Below are 18,047 nucleotides of genomic sequence, written 5' to 3'. Positions count from 1 at the left end.
AACATCTTCTGAAAGCAGTTCGTCAGATGAGGAATCAAATGAGGATCATAGTTTAGATGATAAATTTATAATTCCTTCTGTTTCACTTACAAATCAAGAAACTTGGGCAAAGCAACAAAATGTTAGCCCAACAGTGAACCTCAAGTATGTAATGTCTCTTTTAAAACCTATTAATGTCACAATTCCAGAAACTCCAAAATTTGATCTAGTAAGCAGACCTTCACAAATACAGTTTTTCCCAGAAAGCATTTCTAAATATCCAGAACACAAAAGCGAACATTTAGAAGATGATAACCATTTTAAGTCACTGACAAGGCCAACAAGCTACATGGAAAGTAAGGAAACAAGTTCTGACAGCAGTTCGTCAGATGAGGAATCAAAAGAGCATCACAATATAGATGATGGATTTGTAATTCCATCTGTTTCTCTTGCAAAAGAAGAGATTTGGGCAAAACAACAAGATGTTAACTCAACAGTGAACCTCAAGCATGTAATGTCTCTTTTAAAACCTATTAATGTTATATTCCCAGAATCTCCGAAAAGTGATCAAGTTAAAGTTCATGGAGAAGCAGAAAATATGCCGTACAATGAAAAACAGACTTACAATAAAAATCCTATTGGTCCCATAATTGATGGGGATGGAATAAAGACATTTTATGATAGCAGTTCATCAGATGATGGGTCAGATTTTGATTATGATGATAGCTCAGATGAGGAGGTTAAACTGAATTCTAATTTACCTTTAACAAAACAAGCATCATGGACAAACACTATTGATACTAGACCTACAGTGAATCTTCAACAAGTCATTTCTCTTCTAAAACCAATTAGCATCATAGCTCCTGAGTTTGAAAAAAAAATGGACAGTTATCTTGAAGAGTATCCAGATCCTGGAAATCAGTCACCAAGTCCAACATATGAAAACAGTTTTGTATCTTCTAGAAGTCCTAATATATATTCGGAAGGTAAGCAATCATCTTCTGATAGCAGTTCTTCAGAAGATGAATCAAAGGAGGATCACAGTTCAGATGATGGAAGTATAATTCCTTCTATTTCATTAACGACACAACCAACTTCGACAAGACAACAAGTTAACCCAACAGTAAACCTTAAGCATGTAATGTCTCTTGTAAAACCTATTTATATCACAATTCCAGAATCTCCAAAATCTGGTCTAGCAAACAAACCTTTACAGACACACTTTTCCCCTGGAAGTATTTCTAGATATCCAGAGCACAGAAGGGAAGATCTGGAACATGAAAACAGTTTAGTACCATCCACAAGGCCAACCAACCATATGGAAGATAAGCAAATATCTTCTGACAGCAGTTCATCAGATGATGAATCAAAACAGGATCAAACTACAGATTATGTAGGTATAATTCCTCCTGTTTCTGTAATAAAACAAACTTGGGAAAAACAACAAAAGTTTGACCCCACAGTGAACCTTAAACATGTAATGTCTCTTTTAAAACCAATTAATATCACAATTCCAGACTCTTCAAAGAGTCCTTCACAAACAGAGTTTTTCCCAGGCATTATATCTAGATATCCAGACCATAGAATGGAAGATAAAGAAAATCTGTATTATCAAGAGACATTATCTAGAGAACCAGAAAATGAGCCATACAATCAAAAACAGACCTACGATAAAAGTCCTACTCTCTCAGTTAGTGATGCAGAAGGAAAGAAGACATTTTATGACAGCAGTTCATCGGACGATGACTCAAAGGAGAATCATGGTTCACATGATGTTATTAAAATTCCTCCTGTTTCTCTTACAAAACAAGAATCTTGGTCAAAACAGCAAAATGTTTGCCCTATTGTAAACCTTAAGCATGTAATGTCTCTTTTAAAACCAATTAATCTCATCATTTCAGAATCGCAAAAGACTGATCCTTTACAAACTCAGCTTTACCCAGGAAGTATTTCTAGATATCCAGAACATGGAAGGGAAGATATAGAAAATGAAAAACGTTTTGTACCATCCACAAGGCCAACCAACTATATGGAAGATAAGCAAATGTCTTCTGAAAGCAGTTCATCAGATGATGAATCAAAGGAGGATCACAGTTCAGATGATGAAAGTAGAATTCCTCCTGTTTCTGTGATAAAACAAGCAACTTGGGGAAAACAGCAAAATGTTAGCCCCACAGTGAACCTTAAGCATCTAATGTCTCTTTTAAAACCTATTAATATCACAATTCCAGAATCTCCAAAGAGCGATCTAGTTAGGAATCCTTTACAAACACAGGTTTTTCCAGGCAATATATCTAGATATCCAGAGCACAGAATGGAAGACCTCTACTCTGATGATTCAGAAAATAAGTCACACAATATAAAACAAGACAACAATAGTTCTACTCTCCCCAAGAGTAATGAAGTAGGAAAGACGACATTTTATGACAGTAGCTCATCAGATGATTCTAAAGAGGACAATTCGGATGAGGAAGTTACAGTGAATCCTAGTTTGCTTATAACAAAACAACCATCATGGACAAAAAAAGATGAAAACCCCAAGGTGAACCTTAAACAAGTCATTTCTCTTCTAAAACCTATTAGTATCATAGTTCCACACTCCGTTATTGAACCAGTTGGAAATCCTTCACAGAAACAATTCTTCTCAACTAATAGTACAAACCATGAAGACAAACACTCTCTATCGCCCACAATTATCATAAATGATAGTAAATGTGAGAAGACATTTTATGACACCAGCTCATCAGAAGAATCAACGGATGATGAGGCTAACGGTTCTGATGAGGAAAAGATCAAGAATTCTGATTTATTTATAACAAAGCAAGAACCTTGGACACCAAAAGTAAATGTAAGTCCAACTGTGAACCTCAAACATGCAATGTCTCTAGTGAGACCTATTAGTATTATTGCTCCAAACTATGTAGCTAGTGAGAATTTACAAAGTCCTTCACAAAAGCAGGTTTTACCAAGTAGTATACCAAGAAAACCAAAAGATAAAATTGAAGATATCCAAGTATCCAGAGGATCAGAACAGCAATCACACAGTGAAAACATCTCACCCACAAGACATAAAGAAAGTAGATATGACAGCAGTTCATCAGATGATGAATCAAAGAAAGATCACAGATCAGATGATGGGGGTCTAATATCTTACTTGCCTACTGGAAAATCGACAACATGGACACATAAAGAAGTCATTAGTCCTTCATTTAACCTTAAACAGGTAATGTCTTTACTAAAACCTATTAATATTCTATCTGCAGAGTCAATGACAGATCTTAAGATATACTATCCGAATGATCATGAGTATATAAAAAATTATGGAGAAGCTGAAATTCAACCTCAAGATCCAAACTATGAAAAACATTATTCAGAAACTTCCAGACAACCTACAAAAGAAGGATATAAAGAAATATTTTATGACAGCACCTCATCTGAAGACGATTCAGATAAGGGAGAAAATAACCATTCAGATGGAGGTGTTGGAATGAATTCTGAATTACTTCTAACAATTACTGACACATGGGAAAACACAGGAAATGTTAGCCCAAATGTGAACCTCAAATATGTAATGTCTCTGGTGAAACCCATTAACATTAAAGTTCCAGACAGCACTGTGACTGAAGCACTAAGACGTTTTCAGGAAAAGTATAATGTCGAAGTACGTAGGTATAAAACAGTAAACCAGTTGCAGAATGAAACACATAACAATCCTCCTACAGCTGAACTCAACAGTCCTAACTCAACGAGATATGATCAATCAAAGCATATTGCTTACGAGATGGACCGGGATTTTGATAGCAGTAAAATTAATCCCAAGCTGTTAAGATGGGAAACTAATGAGAAACCAAATGATAAAGTAAACCTAAAACATGTAATGTCTCTTCTAAAACCCATTAATATTATAGCTCCAGATTTTATCCCTACTGTGGCTGTAATTAGCCCTGAACAGAAATATTTTTCTAACAACTATCAATCAAGAGATGGAATGGAAAATGCCTACACATACCATCATCACTACCATGATCAAGACAATGGATTTGATGGAGACAGTTCTAGAAAACATCTAAACAATACAAGTTATAAGGGCCTCGATAGTCCTAATTCAGAAGCAGTCTTAAATGTGTTCAACAGATCCAATGTGGATGAGTCAAGTCAGATTTCATACACGGGAGAACTAAAAAATTCAGCCCCTTTTACACCAAAGTGGACAACTCCAACCAAGAGGGACAACAGAAGCTACAAACTAAACCTCAAACAAGTAATGTCTTTGTTAAAACCAATTAGCATTGCAGTTCCAGACTCTTTATCAACTGATGAAGTGATGAGTCCAACAAAAGTACCAGTATCAGAACGACTATCGCATAATACTATTTCTGAATATTACACAGACAACATGAATGATAGTTCATCAGATGATGGTTCCTTCTTCAGCTTTAGTCAATCCAACTCAATATCAAATGAACCTGAGAAGCTAGATATCGAGGCAGTCAAACGCAATAGCAAAAAAGAAAGTGGGAAACACGGTGCAACATACCCCAAAGCCAATGTGTCCTACAGGGACAAAGAGCTTAAATACTTTGCTGGTGGTGAATATGAACCAAATAAAGCTAAGGATGTTCTTCATTGGTTAAATACTAATACAAATGACAATCCAAATGCTGCTATCAGTAAAACCTCTACCGAGCAAACACCGGAGCAAGAACTTGTGCTTGATCTGGACAACCAAGAATGGACAACAAGGACTATTGTTAGAAAAGAGAACCAATCCATGCCAACGTATTTCTTACCAGATGTGGGTGAAACAAGCACTGATGGAAATTTGATTGATTTTTCCAGCTAAGACTCATTACAACAGTTGGATAAAACAGTACAAAAGGAGGTTTCACCCACAATGGACAATTCCATGTCAACGCATCTAGGAAAGTACTTTTCAAATAGGAGAAAGGTTTTTTTTATTCACTTTCGGAATCCTTGATTGATGAACAAATCTAACATGAACTAGATTCCAACCCCTTAATATTGGACACTATTTTATATGTACATATATTGTAAAATATATCATAAATTTATATATTAATCTATTCGACATTAAAATATTAATCTTTGGTACTTATGCTCATCCATCAAATACTGAAATGCTAAGTTTATAAAGACCCAAAAACCTTAAGTAGCATTAGTGTTCCATGTGAGATGTTATCCTTTCACCTCAGATGGATAGGAATAACAGCAATATATCAAAAAACACCCCTGTTAATGATGTATAAAGCCAGTGATAAAATATATATACTCTGTGCTTACCCTCCTAGAGTCATAACAAATGGTGTAGACTCAAATAGACCAATAATTTCAGTCTGGGAGCTTATGTTTACCCCTGTACTACAAATATGTAGGCTGTCTTACACCATAAATGTATATAGAAAGAAAGAGATAATGGTCCCAAGTAGTCACAAATAATGATGCCAAAAGATAGGGTATAATGTACAACTGTTAGATAATAATAAGCAGTGTAGGAACAATATACCCCCAGCGCTGACAATATGCCCAGAGTCAAGGTAAAACCAAATATAATAGCAAAATGTATTAATGCATAAGTATTCCATAGAGCAGTACACCTTGCACACTCAATCTGGGAACTGTGAGCAAATTGCGTTTACCCCTTGCTGAAGGCAGGACATGAAGCTCATAGCCTGAGTGGACAGCAAGGAAAATCAGCGTGGACTAAAGATTCGTGTCCACGTGTTGGAGGCACAGGCGTTCATAGCTTCCACGATGCTGCGACTCGGATGTCTTGGCCGTTGGCATTCCCAGCTAGGCTGGCAAAGTGAGGAGTTGGTGCTGGGGCGACGCCACCACTGAGAACCGTGGCCGTAGAGGGCTTAACAAAATCCTATATGTTTCAAAGCAACGCAGGCTTCTTCATCAGGAATTTTTTCAGTTAAGACTCATCACAACAGTTCGATATAATGGTATACAAGGAGGTTTCACACACAATGGACTATTCCATACCAACGCATCAAAAACAGTGTGTTTTAAATAGGAGAAAGATTTTTGATCCACTTTCTGAATCCTTGAAAGATGAACAAATCTCACATGAAGTAGATTCAAACCCCATGATATTGGACACTATTTTATATGTACATATATTGTAAAATATATCATAAACCTGTATATTAATCTATTCGACACCGAAATATTAATCTTTGGTACTTATGCTCACCCATCAAATACCGAAATGCTAAGTTTATAAAGATCTACTAATACTCACATTGCGTGCCAATATTTCTGGAGATTCTCGGGACTGAAATTATGTAGAAAAAAGTAGTTCAAAAAGAAGGAGCCAGCACGATTTCTATACTGTATTTGTTAATAAATTAGATTTTTGGCAAAACATTACAATATTTTGAGCCACCCCGCCAACGTCACGGCAAATCCCATGGGGCAGTCCTACACTAAATATTATATTTTGTTTGGGGTGCCATATGGCCTCACACATCAAATGCAGAACTGCTTGAGGCAGCACTTACCTGGTGCTTTTCATTCCCGTACCTGTGACTGAGTCACAGCTGTGGGCGGGACAGGCCCAGGCACCCCAAACAAAATATAATATTTAGTGTAGGACTGCCCCATGGGATTTGCCGTGACGTTGGTGGGGTGGCTCAAAATATTGCAATGTTTTGCCAAAAATCTCTAATTTATCAACAAATACGGTATAGAAATCGTGCTGGCTCCTTCTCTTAGAAAAAAGTAGATTTAAAAAAAAAAGGTGGTTAGTCGTGTACTTTACATTTTATGCCATACATTGCATTGGTGACTACCAACAGGGCCGGCTTTATTTGGGGCAGTTTATTACAGGGCACAGTGGTCCTGGACCAGAGAGCACAGTGACATGATCACTCCTGGTGCAAGTGTCGCGGGCGGAGGAGGGGACGCTGCGCTCTCCCACTGCTCGGGTCCGGCCGCTGCTGCGGCTGCCGCTGCTCGGTGGTGGCTCGAGCGGTGGGCCGGATCCCGGGGACTCAAGCGGCGCTCCTCACCCGTGAGTGAAAAGGGTGGGGATTTGATTGTGGGGGATTTGAGTATTGACCGTGACGCCATCCACGGTTGTGGTGATATTGGTGACACCACCGCTGCTCTGGACGGGGATCCCGGGAGCGGTGACAGGGAGCAGCTTTGTTGTTAGTTCTCCCCTCCGTGGGTAGGGGGTTGGTTGTCCCGGGGCCCGGTGATGGGGTAGGAGTAGATGGCAGGCGGGTTACGGGGCCTGGTGAGGTGCAGGGTCGCGGGGGCAGCGCTGTGCCGCACGACACGGTGGTACTCACTCAGCCAATGATGAGGACACAGTTCTCGGTAAAACACACGGCTGGATGGACGGGTCCCACAGACAGCTGCGGTGTTGTTTCTCCCGGCAGGTTGATGGTGACTGCCTTTCCCTGCACCTATGTACGGTAAACGGTTCCAATGGGTTCCCACCGGTAACCCGCTCCCCAGCTTGGATGTGGGCTGGAGGAGCCCCTTTTGCCCGCAGGCTCTGGCCCTGGGAACGGTAGCCTTGGCGGTGGCTGTGTTTCCCTCTCACGGTTGGACTGTCGCCTTCTGTCGGGACTTGGCTGCTGGAAAACCCAGGAGGTTCCCTTCGCTGACGGATTTGGCAAATTCACGGCGACTCCTAGCCTTGCCGGGGTCCGTAAGCCCCTGCCAGATGGTGCTGACTTCTCTTTGTGTACCGGTCCGGTACCGCCGGGCCACGGTCCTTACGGTAGACTCCGATAGGCCACTCCTGCAGATGGTCACCACCGTCTGCCAACCTTACTGTACCGCCCGGGCCACACACCCGGACGCTGTCAGTTAGTTGCTCCACTACCACTTTCCTTCCTTCCACTTTCACCTCCAAAACTAATCTGCCTGCTTTTCCCGCCTCCAGGACTGTGAACTCCTCGGTGGGCGGGGCCAACCGACTGGCCCACCCCCCTGGTGTGAACATCAGCCCCTGGAGGAAGGCAACAAGGGTTTGTGTCTGACTTCGGTGTGCCTGACCGGGAGTATGGGGTGTGTGGGTGTTGTGCTCTGTGGCCCCTGGCTTGTCCAGGGCGCCACACCAGCTCACACCACATAGGGGCCTGTGCATGATCTTGGTGGATGACAGTATGTATACAAATTGCTATTTTTAGTGAATCTCAGCCGCCGTTCAATATTACATTTAGCCCAGACAGCACTGTTAAAAGGGTATTCTAAAATTGAAAAGATATTCCTTATCCAAGCGATAGCTTTTTGATCACTGGGGATTAGTGATGAGCGAGTACTAAAAAGCTCGGGTGCTCGAAGCTCGGGCCGAGCCTCCCAAGATACTCGTGTACTCGGGCCGAGCAACGAGCCCAATGTTATCCTATGGGAGACCCGAGTATTTTTGTGAAATGACCCCCCGGCAGCATGGAGAAACCCTAAAAATGTCACAAAAGTCTCAGAAGAGTGCTCAAATGACATGGCAACAGCATGGGGAAGACCCCTTGAAGCATTTATCACTGAAAAGTCACAGCTGTGAACAATTTTGTCCGCGTTTTACGCCATTTTTACGGACTCACCAGAAAACCTTCCAAAATGACCCCAAAATGATTTTTCATGGCGGAAATGTTAAGGGCACATACCCAATAGTGAGATAGAGCTGGTGTATGTTACTTTTTGAGATTAATACATGAAAGATTTTACATGAAAACATTGTGTGGCACTCCGATGTCCCTGAGAAGAGACGTACATGAAGGCCTCTTGAGTCTAATGTGCCCATTTTGAGGAAGTGAGTCTTTGTAGTATTTTCCTTTGCCAGGGCAGTCCAAAATTGTGAGGTTCACCAATGCCCCTGCATACAGACGTGCATGAGGGCCTGTAAACCTGAAGTGCCCATTGTAAGGAAGTGGGTCTATTGTAGTATAGCCCTTAGGCAGGGCAGCCAAAAATTGGGAGGCTCCACGTTGTCCCTGGGTAGAGACGTGCATGAGGGCCTCAAAACATTAAGTGTCCATTGTCAGGAAGTGGGTGTATTATAGTATAGCCCTTAGGCAGGGCAGCCAAAAATTGGGAGGCTCCACATTGTCCCTGGATAGAGACGTGCATGATGGCCTGTAAACCTGAAGTGCCCATTGTAAGGAAGTGGGTCTATTGTAGTATAGCCCTTAGGCAGGGCAGCCAAAAATTGGGAGGCTCCACATTGTCCCTGGATAGAGACGTGCATGATGGCCTGTAAACCTGAAGTGCCCATTGTAAGGAAGTGGGTCTATTGTAGTATAGCCCTTAGGCAGGGCAGCCAAAAATTGGGAGGCTCCACATTGTCCCTGGATAGAGACGTGCATGATGGCCCGTAAACCTGAAGTGCCCATTGTAAGGAAGTGGGTCTATTTTAGTATAGCCCTTTGCCAGGGTAGCCAAAAATTGGGAGGCTCCACATTGTCCCTGGATAGAGACGTGCATGATGGCCTGTAAACCTGAAGTGCCCATTGTAAGGAAGTGGGTCTATTGTAGTATAGCCCTTAGGCAGGGCAGCCAAAAATTGGGAGGCTCCACATTGTCCCTGGATAGAGACGTGCATGATGGCCTGTAAACCTGAAGTGCCCATTGTAAGGAAGTGGGTCTATTGTAGTATAGCCCTTAGGCAGGGCAGCCAAAAATTGGGAGGCTCCACATTGTCCCTGGATAGAGACGTGCATGATGGCCTGTAAACCTGAAGTGCCCATTGTCAGGAAGTGGGTGTATTATAGTATAGCCCTTAGGCAGGGCAGCCAAAAATTGGGAGGCTCCACATTGTCCCTGGATAGAGACGTGCATGATGGCCTGTAAACCTGAAGTGCCCATTGTAAGGAAGTGGGTCTATTGTAGTATAGCCCTTAGGCAGGGCAGCCAAAAATTGGGAGGCTCCACATTGTCCCTGGATAGAGACGTGCATGATGGCCTGTAAACCTGAAGTGCCCATTGTAAGGAAGTGGGTCTATTGTAGTATAGCCCTTAGGCAGGGCAGCCAAAAATTGGGAGGCTCCACATTGTCCCTGGATAGAGACGTGCATGATGGCCTGTAAACCTGAAGTGCCCATTGTAAGGAAGTGGGTCTATTGTAGTATAGCCCTTAGGCAGGGCAGCCAAAAATTGTGAGGCTCCACATTGTCCCTGGATAGAGACGTGCATGATGGCCTGTAAACCTGAAGTGCCCATTGTAAGGAAGTGGGTCTATTTTAGTATAGCCCTTTGCCAGGGCAGCCAAAAATTGGGAGGCTCCACGTTGTCCCTGGATAGAGACGTGCATGATGGCCTGTAAACCTGAAGTGCCCATTGTAAGGAAGTGGGTCTATTGTAGTATAGCCCTTAGGCAGGGCAGCCAAAAATTGGGAGGCTCCACGTTGTCCCTGGGTAGAGGCGTGCATGAGGGCCTCAAAACATTAAGTGTCCATTGTCAGGAAGTGGGTGTATTATAGTATAGCCCTTAGGCAGGGCAGCCAAAAATTGGGAGGCTCCACATTGTCCCTGGATAGAGACGTGCATGATGGCCTGTAAACCTGAAGTGCCCATTGTAAGGAAGTGGGTCTATTGTAGTATAGCCCTTAGGCAGGGCAGCCAAAAATTGGGAGGCTCCACGTTGTCCCTGGGTAGAGACGTGCATGAGGGCCTCAAAACATTAAGTGTCCATTGTCAGGAAGTGGGTGTATTATAGTATAGCCCTTAGGCAGGGCAGCCAAAAATTGGGAGGCTCCACGTTGTCCCTGGGTAGAGACGTGCATGAGGGCCTCAAAACATTGTTCCCATTGCAAAGGAGCGGGTCTCCTGTCGTTGTAATGTCCATTCTGCAAAGAATGGGCGAAAAAATTTACCACTGGGGGTATACCTCAAACAAAGGCCTAAGTATTGCAATTTGTAACGGTCATCATCATGATGGCGCATGAGGAGAAGGAGGAGCAGTCCAGCGATTATCCAAAGTCCAGAAGTGTGTACCCATGGGTGAGTGGAGGTACATGGCAAACTTTAAATTCCGCTCTCATTTGCTGGTGGTGTGGTGAAGTCTGGCCCAATCCAACCCTTGTTCATCTTGATCAGAGTCAGCCTGTCAGCATTTTCAGTTGACAGGCGGGTGCGTTTATCTGTAATGATTCCACCTGCGGCACTAAAAACACGCTCTGACAAAACGCTAGCAGCAGGGCAGGCCAGGACTTCCAAGGCGTAGAGAGCCAATTCATGCCACGTGTCCAGCTTGGATACCCAATAATTGTAAGGCACAGAGGAATGTCGGAGTACAGTTGTTCGATCTGCAAGGTACTCCTTCAGCATCTGGGCAAACTTAGGATTTCTTGTGGCACTACCCCGCACCTCAGGGGCTGTGGTACGTGAGGGGCTGAGAAAACTGTCCCACATCTTAAAGACTGTTCCCCTACCTCTGGCGGATTGGACTTGTGCCTCTCTCGGCTGTACGCCTCGGTTGTCCACTGATTCCTGACCTATGCCGCTAGCGTTTTGTGAGGGGAATGCTTTGCCTACTTCCGTGACTATGGCCTTCCGGAACTGCTGCATTTTGGTTGACCTCTCCTCCACGGGAATAAGAGACAAAAAGTTCTCCTTGTAGCGTGGGTCTAACAGTGTTACCAACCAGTAATGATTGTCGGCCAAGATGTTCTTAACGCGAGGGTCACGAGACAGGCAGCTTACCATAAAGTCAGCCATGTGCGCCAGACTCTTAACAGCCAGGACTTCAGTAGCCTGACCAACAAGATGACTGAACATGCTGTCCTCCTCCTCCTCCTCCTCATCTACCCTGTCCTCTGGCCAGCCACGCTGAACCGAGGATATGACTGGTGTGCATGTCATATCCTCAATTTGGCCGGAGAGTTGCTCCATGTCTTCATCCTCCTCCTCGTCATAGTCCTCCACTGCACGTTGTGATGAGACGAGGCTGGGCTGTGTGTTATCACCCACACCCACTACTGTTTCTTGCTGCAACTCATCGCGCTCCGCCTGCAATGCATCATGTTTGTTTTTCAGCAGAGACCGTTTTAGAAGGCAGAGTAGCGGTATGGTGACGCTAATAATGGCGTCATCACCACTCACCATCTTGGTGGAGTCCTCAAAGTTTTGGAGGATGGTACATAGGTCTGACATCCATCTCCACTCCTCAGGTGTTATGTGTGGAGTTTGACCCATTTCCCGACGGCTTAGGTGATGCAGGTACTCAACAACTGCCCTCTTCTGCTCACATATCCTGACCAACATGTGCAGAGTTGAATTCCAACGCGTGGGGACATCACACACCAGTCTGTGAGCCGGAAGATGCAAACTGCGCTGAAAGCCGGCAAGGCCGGCTGAAGCAGTAGGTGACTTTCGAAAATGTGCAGACAGGCGGCGAACTTTTACCAGCAGATCAGACAGCTCTGGGTATGACTTTAGAAACCGCTGAACCACGAGGTTGAGCACATGGGCCACGCATGGAACATGTGTCAGCTGGCCTCGCCTCAAAGCCGCCACCAGGTTCCGGCCATTGTCACACACGACCTTTCCTGGCTTTAGGTTCAGAGGTGTGGGCCAGTGATCTGCCTGCTGTTTCAGAGCTGTCCACAGCTCTTCTGCATTGTGGGGTTTGTCACCTATGCAGATTAGCTTCAGCACAGCCTGTTGCCGCTTCGCCGAGGCAGTGCTGCAGTGCTTCCAGCTTGTGACTGGTGTGGAGGGTACAGTGGATGAGGATGCGCAGGAGGAGGAGGAGGCTGAAGAGCATGACATTCCGGAGCTGTAGAGTGTGGGTGAAACACTGACTGAGGTAGGGCCTGCAAACCTTGGTGTGGGAAGGACGTGTTCCGTCCCTCGCTCAGACTGGGTCTCAGCTTCCACAATATTAACCCAGTGTGCCGTCAACGAGATGTAGCGGCCTTGCCCACAAGCACTTGTCCACCTGTCTGTGGTTAGGTGGACCTTGGGTGAAACAGCGTTGTTCAGGGCACGTGTGATGTTTTGTGACACGTGGTTATGCAACGCGGGGACGGCACACCGGGAGAAATAGTGGCGGCTGGGGACCGAGTAACGTGGGACAGCTGCCGCCATCAGGTCACGGAATGCTTCTGTCTCCACCAGCCTAAAAGGCAACATTTCCAGCGCAAGCAGTCGCGAAATGTTAGCATTTAGAACTGTGGCATGTGGGGTGTTGGCAGTGTATTTGCGCCTGCGTTCAAAGGTTTGCTGAATGGATAACTGAACGCTGCGCTGGGACAAGGACGTGCTTGATGATGGTGTTCTTTCTGCGTAGGCAACTGCAGGTGCAGGAGTGGAGGAGGCTTGTTCGCAGGCAGCATGGACAGGGGATTGGCTCGCATGCACAACCAGCGAAGACGTAGCAGTGACATCAGCAAGCACTGCTCCTCGACTCTGTTGTACTTCCCACAAAGTCGGGTGCTTGGCTGACATGTGCCTGATCATGCTGGTGGTGGTCAGGCTGCTAGTTTTGGTACCCCTGCTGATGCTGGCACGGCAGGTGTTGCAAATGGCCTTTTTTAATCATCTGGATCCAACTTAAAAAACTGCCAGACTCGGGAAGACCTAACATTTGTACAGGCACCTTGTGTCGTCGTGTTGTTCCGGGGAACGGTTGCCTGACTTCTGCCTGGGGCCACCACCCTGCTTCTTACTGCCTGTTGTGATGCTACGCCTCCCTCCCCCTGTGCACTGCTGTCCTCGCTCTGCATATCCTCCTGCCAGGTTGGGTCAGTTACTGGATCATCCACCACGTCGTCTTCCTCTTCCGCACCCTGCTCCTCCTCCTGACTTCCTGACAATTGTGTCTCATCATCGTCCACCACTTGTTGAGACACGTTGCCAACTTCGTGAGAACGTGGCTGCTCAAATATTTGGCCATCTGTACAGACGATCTCCTCATGACCCACTTCAATATGAGCTGGCGAGAGGCCAGAATGTGTGAATGGAAACGTGAACAGCTCTTCCGAGTGTCCAAGTGTGGGATCATTAATGTCCGAGGAGGACGTGTACTTAGCCTGGTGGTAGGAAGGAGGATCAGGTTCAGAAATGTGCGGTGCAGTATCACGGCTACTGACACTTGACCGTGTGGAAGACAGAGTGTTTGTGGTGGTGCCAATCTGACTGGAAGCATTATCTGCTATCCAACTAACAACCTGTTGACACTGGTCTTGGTTCAAGAGCGGTGTACTGCTGCGGTCCCCAAGAATTTGGGACAGGACGTGCGAGCGACTAGATGTGGCCCTTTGTTGTGGCGAAATTAGAGCTTGCCCACGACCTCGGCCTCTGCCTGCACCACCATCACGTCCACTTCCTTGTTCCTTGCCAATGCCCTTGCGCATTTTGCAATGCTGTGCACTGCTGACGTGTATATTCACTACTTGTGCGTTATATCAAAGTTTGTGGAAATTGCACACAAGTGCACCTGTACGCTGCCACCAACAGGCACACACGTGCGGTTTTAAAAACCAAGCACGGACGCAATAAGAACCTAACAGGTTTTTTTGGGGAGCGACAATTACAGACAAGTCAGACACTATCTGGACTGTTTTACACTGTGTACACCAGCCCCAGATATGATGAAGGCTGGTATACGGTCACCACTACCCTGCCTGCCTGCCTGCCTGTATACTGGTACAATAGTCCTGACAAGGACTCTTCTGGTCACTAGCCTGTATTCAGACCTGGCTATACCCTGCCTGTATATAGCAACAATAGTACTGAGAAGGACTCTGCTACTGTACTCCGACCTGGCTATACCCTGCCTGCCTGTATACAACTAGAATAGTCCTGAGAAGGACTTTTGGTCACACTGTTTGCAGCCCTGCAACTGAAAAAGCTATAAAGGGCCGCAAAGCTTTCCCTGAATCAGCGACACTCTCCCTGCACTGACTGTCTGGATAGCTGTGAGCAGAGCACAGCGCGCCGGCCGGTATAAAGGCTCGGTCACGCTGTGCAGGCCGGCCAATCACTGCAATTCCACAACTAACAGGGCTGTGGCATTGCAGTGGTCTGCCAGCCAATCCCTGCATGAGGGCTGGCTCTCAAAAGAGCGCCAACATGCAGAAATGAAGACCACGAGTACAGCACGAGTATCGCGAGATTACTCGGTCCCCGCCGAGCAGCCCGAGTACAGCGATACTCGTGCGAGTACCAAGTAGTTACAAGCATGCTCGCTCATCACTACTGGGGATCTGACCCCGGCTCACATTTGGAGTCCTGCTAAAAGGATTGAACTCATATACATTGCAATGTGAAAAGGACTTGCTGATCATATATACAATCTTTTGAGCATTTTTTTTTGAGCGCTTCAGGTTTCCTAAGACTTGCAGCAGCTAAAATTGACTGATCCATTAACTATGCGGATTCTGCTTGGATACTGCTTACTAAAAAAAAATAAATATAAATTGGTAGAGATGTTGTAAAAGACAACCAAAAAGAAGCAAAAAAAAAAAGTTGATTCAGGACAAAATAATGACTGTGTTCTGAAGTGTCTCCCATCTGAATAACTCAGGGGGTTCACAAGATGTTGTGTGCACATGACCTGAGAGTGTCTATAGCCATCAGGTAGTAGTTAGGAGCTCCATACACATTAACATAAAGTTGTCTAATTCCGACAATATCGACAGGTTCTGCTGACAGTCCAATGTGTATGGGGGCTCTAAAAGAGAATTTTTGGGGGAGATAATGATCCAGTATTTCCGATTACAGAGTGTAGATCCTTTTATCCTCTAAGTCAGGGGTGGGGAACCTTTTTTCAGCCGGGGGCCATTTGGAAATTTCTACCAACCTTCGGGGGCCGCACAAAATTATCAATGTGAAAATTACCCGGCTATATTTGGTCAAACAATTAACTCACCCCTACTGTGGCGGCCGGAGCGGCTTCTCTTTGGTGCGGCTGTGATGTTGGATGATACTAATCATGTTTCTTCTCACAACTGCTTTTCTGTCTCGGTCTGAAGCACAGTCAACTCTTTGTGATAATAATATTTGCTAAATCATATACATCACATAGGAGACGCTGGAGGCACACACAACACATAGGAGACGCTGGAGGCACACACAACACATAGGAGACGCTGGAGGCACACACAACACATAGGAGACGCTGGAGGCACACACAACACATAGGAGACACTGGAGGCACACACAACACATAGGAGACACTGGAGGCACGCACAACACATAGGAGACACTGGAGGCACGCACAACACATAGGAGACACTGGAGGCACGCACAACACATAGGAGACACTGGAGGCACACACAACACATAGGAGACACTGGAGGCACACACAACACATAGGAGACACTGGAGGCACACACAGCAGATAGGAGACACTGGGACTGCTCTATATACATTACAGGAGTCACTGAAGGCACATACATCACTGGAGGGGCTGGGGGCATATACATCACATTGAAAACGCTGGGACTGACGTATACACAACAGAAAGGAAACGCTGGGACTGACGTATACACCACAGACAGGAAACGCTGGGACTGCTGTATATACACAACACAGGAGACACTGGAGGCACATACATCACAAGAGGAGCTATATATGCTCCCAGCCCCTCCTGTGATGTAAATGCCCACAGCCCCTCCTGTGTTGTGTATGTCCCCAGTGTCTCCTGTGATGTATACGCCCCCAGCATCTCCAATGTGATGTATAAGTCACAGGAGACGCTGAAGGCAAACAACACAAGAGGCGCTTGGGGGCATACACAACGCAAGAGGGGCTGGGGGGCATACACAACGCAAGAGGGGCTGGGGGGCATACACAATGCAAGAGATACTGGGGGGCATACACAACACAAGAGGGGCTGGGGGGCATACACAATGCAAGAGGTGCTGGGGGGCATACAGAACACAAGAGGGGCTGGGGGACATACACATCACAAGAGGAGCTGGGGCAAAGCCATCACTGAGGGGGGCACAGACATCACTGGGGGAACACAACACTGGGGGTGATGCACAGCATTGGGAGGGCACATAGCACTGCCCCCCAGTAATGTCAGGGCTCTGCACACAGCACCGGCAGAGCCCTGACATTACCGGGGAGCCACAAACCTGAGGTGATAGACAGCATGGGGTGAGGGATACAGCACTGATCGTTGCACACAACTCTGGAGGGAGGGTACACAAAGTACTGGACGGGGAGCAGAGTGCAGGCGCGCACACACAGCGCCGGAGACAGTGCAGGACGGAGGGCAGAGGGGCGGGCAGATCGCTCTGGAGTTGAAAGGTGCGGTCACACCACACGACAGGACATAGGGGCGGGCACATTGCGCCGAGGGCAGAGGGGGCAGATCGCTCCGAAGGGCAGAGGGGCGGGCACACCACACGAGGGGAAAGAGGGGCGGGCAGATCGTTCCGGAGGGCAGAGGGGCGGGCACACCGCACGAGGAGAAAGAGGGGCAGGCAGATCGCTCCGGAGGACAGAGGGGCGGGCACACACAGCACGAGGGGAAAGAGGGGCGGGCACATCGCTCCGGAGGGCAGAGGGGCGGGCACACACACAGCACGAGGGGACAGAGGGGCAGGCACACACCGCTGATTATGCTACTGGACAGCGGGAGAGCCCATTGGCTCTCCCAAACAGTGCATGTGGTCATTTAAAGGGCTGGCGGCCCCAGCACTACAGCCCCCGGGAATGTACCCGGGGGCCGCATAAAAGGTCATGGCGGGCCGCTTGCGGCCCACGGGCCGGAGGTTCCTCACCCCTGCTCTAAGTGATAAGCTGCTGGCAGAGATGTCTAGCAGCGGTTCTAACAGGGAACACAGGAACACTTGGCAGAATGAGTGCCCCTGTATGTGGGAGAGCTGAGCAAGATAGCTGCAGGACGAACGATCAGACAGCTGTCTATACTGTATGAGGACTTCAGTCAATTACTTATTTGGCTAACAGACATATAGATAGTTGTATTTTTAGCCCAGCAAACTGACCCTATATAGTGTTTTAGGATCAAGTCTGAACCACCATCAGTACAGTAATTAATCACCAGAACCACCATCAGTACAGTAATTCATCACCAGAACCACTGTCAGTACAGTAATTTATCACCAGAACCACAG

Source organism: Anomaloglossus baeobatrachus, chromosome 1 (assembly GCF_048569485.1).
Source record: "Anomaloglossus baeobatrachus isolate aAnoBae1 chromosome 1, aAnoBae1.hap1, whole genome shotgun sequence".
Taxonomy (NCBI): domain Eukaryota; kingdom Metazoa; phylum Chordata; class Amphibia; order Anura; family Aromobatidae; genus Anomaloglossus; species Anomaloglossus baeobatrachus.
Note: the sequence above shows the minus strand (reverse complement) of the source record.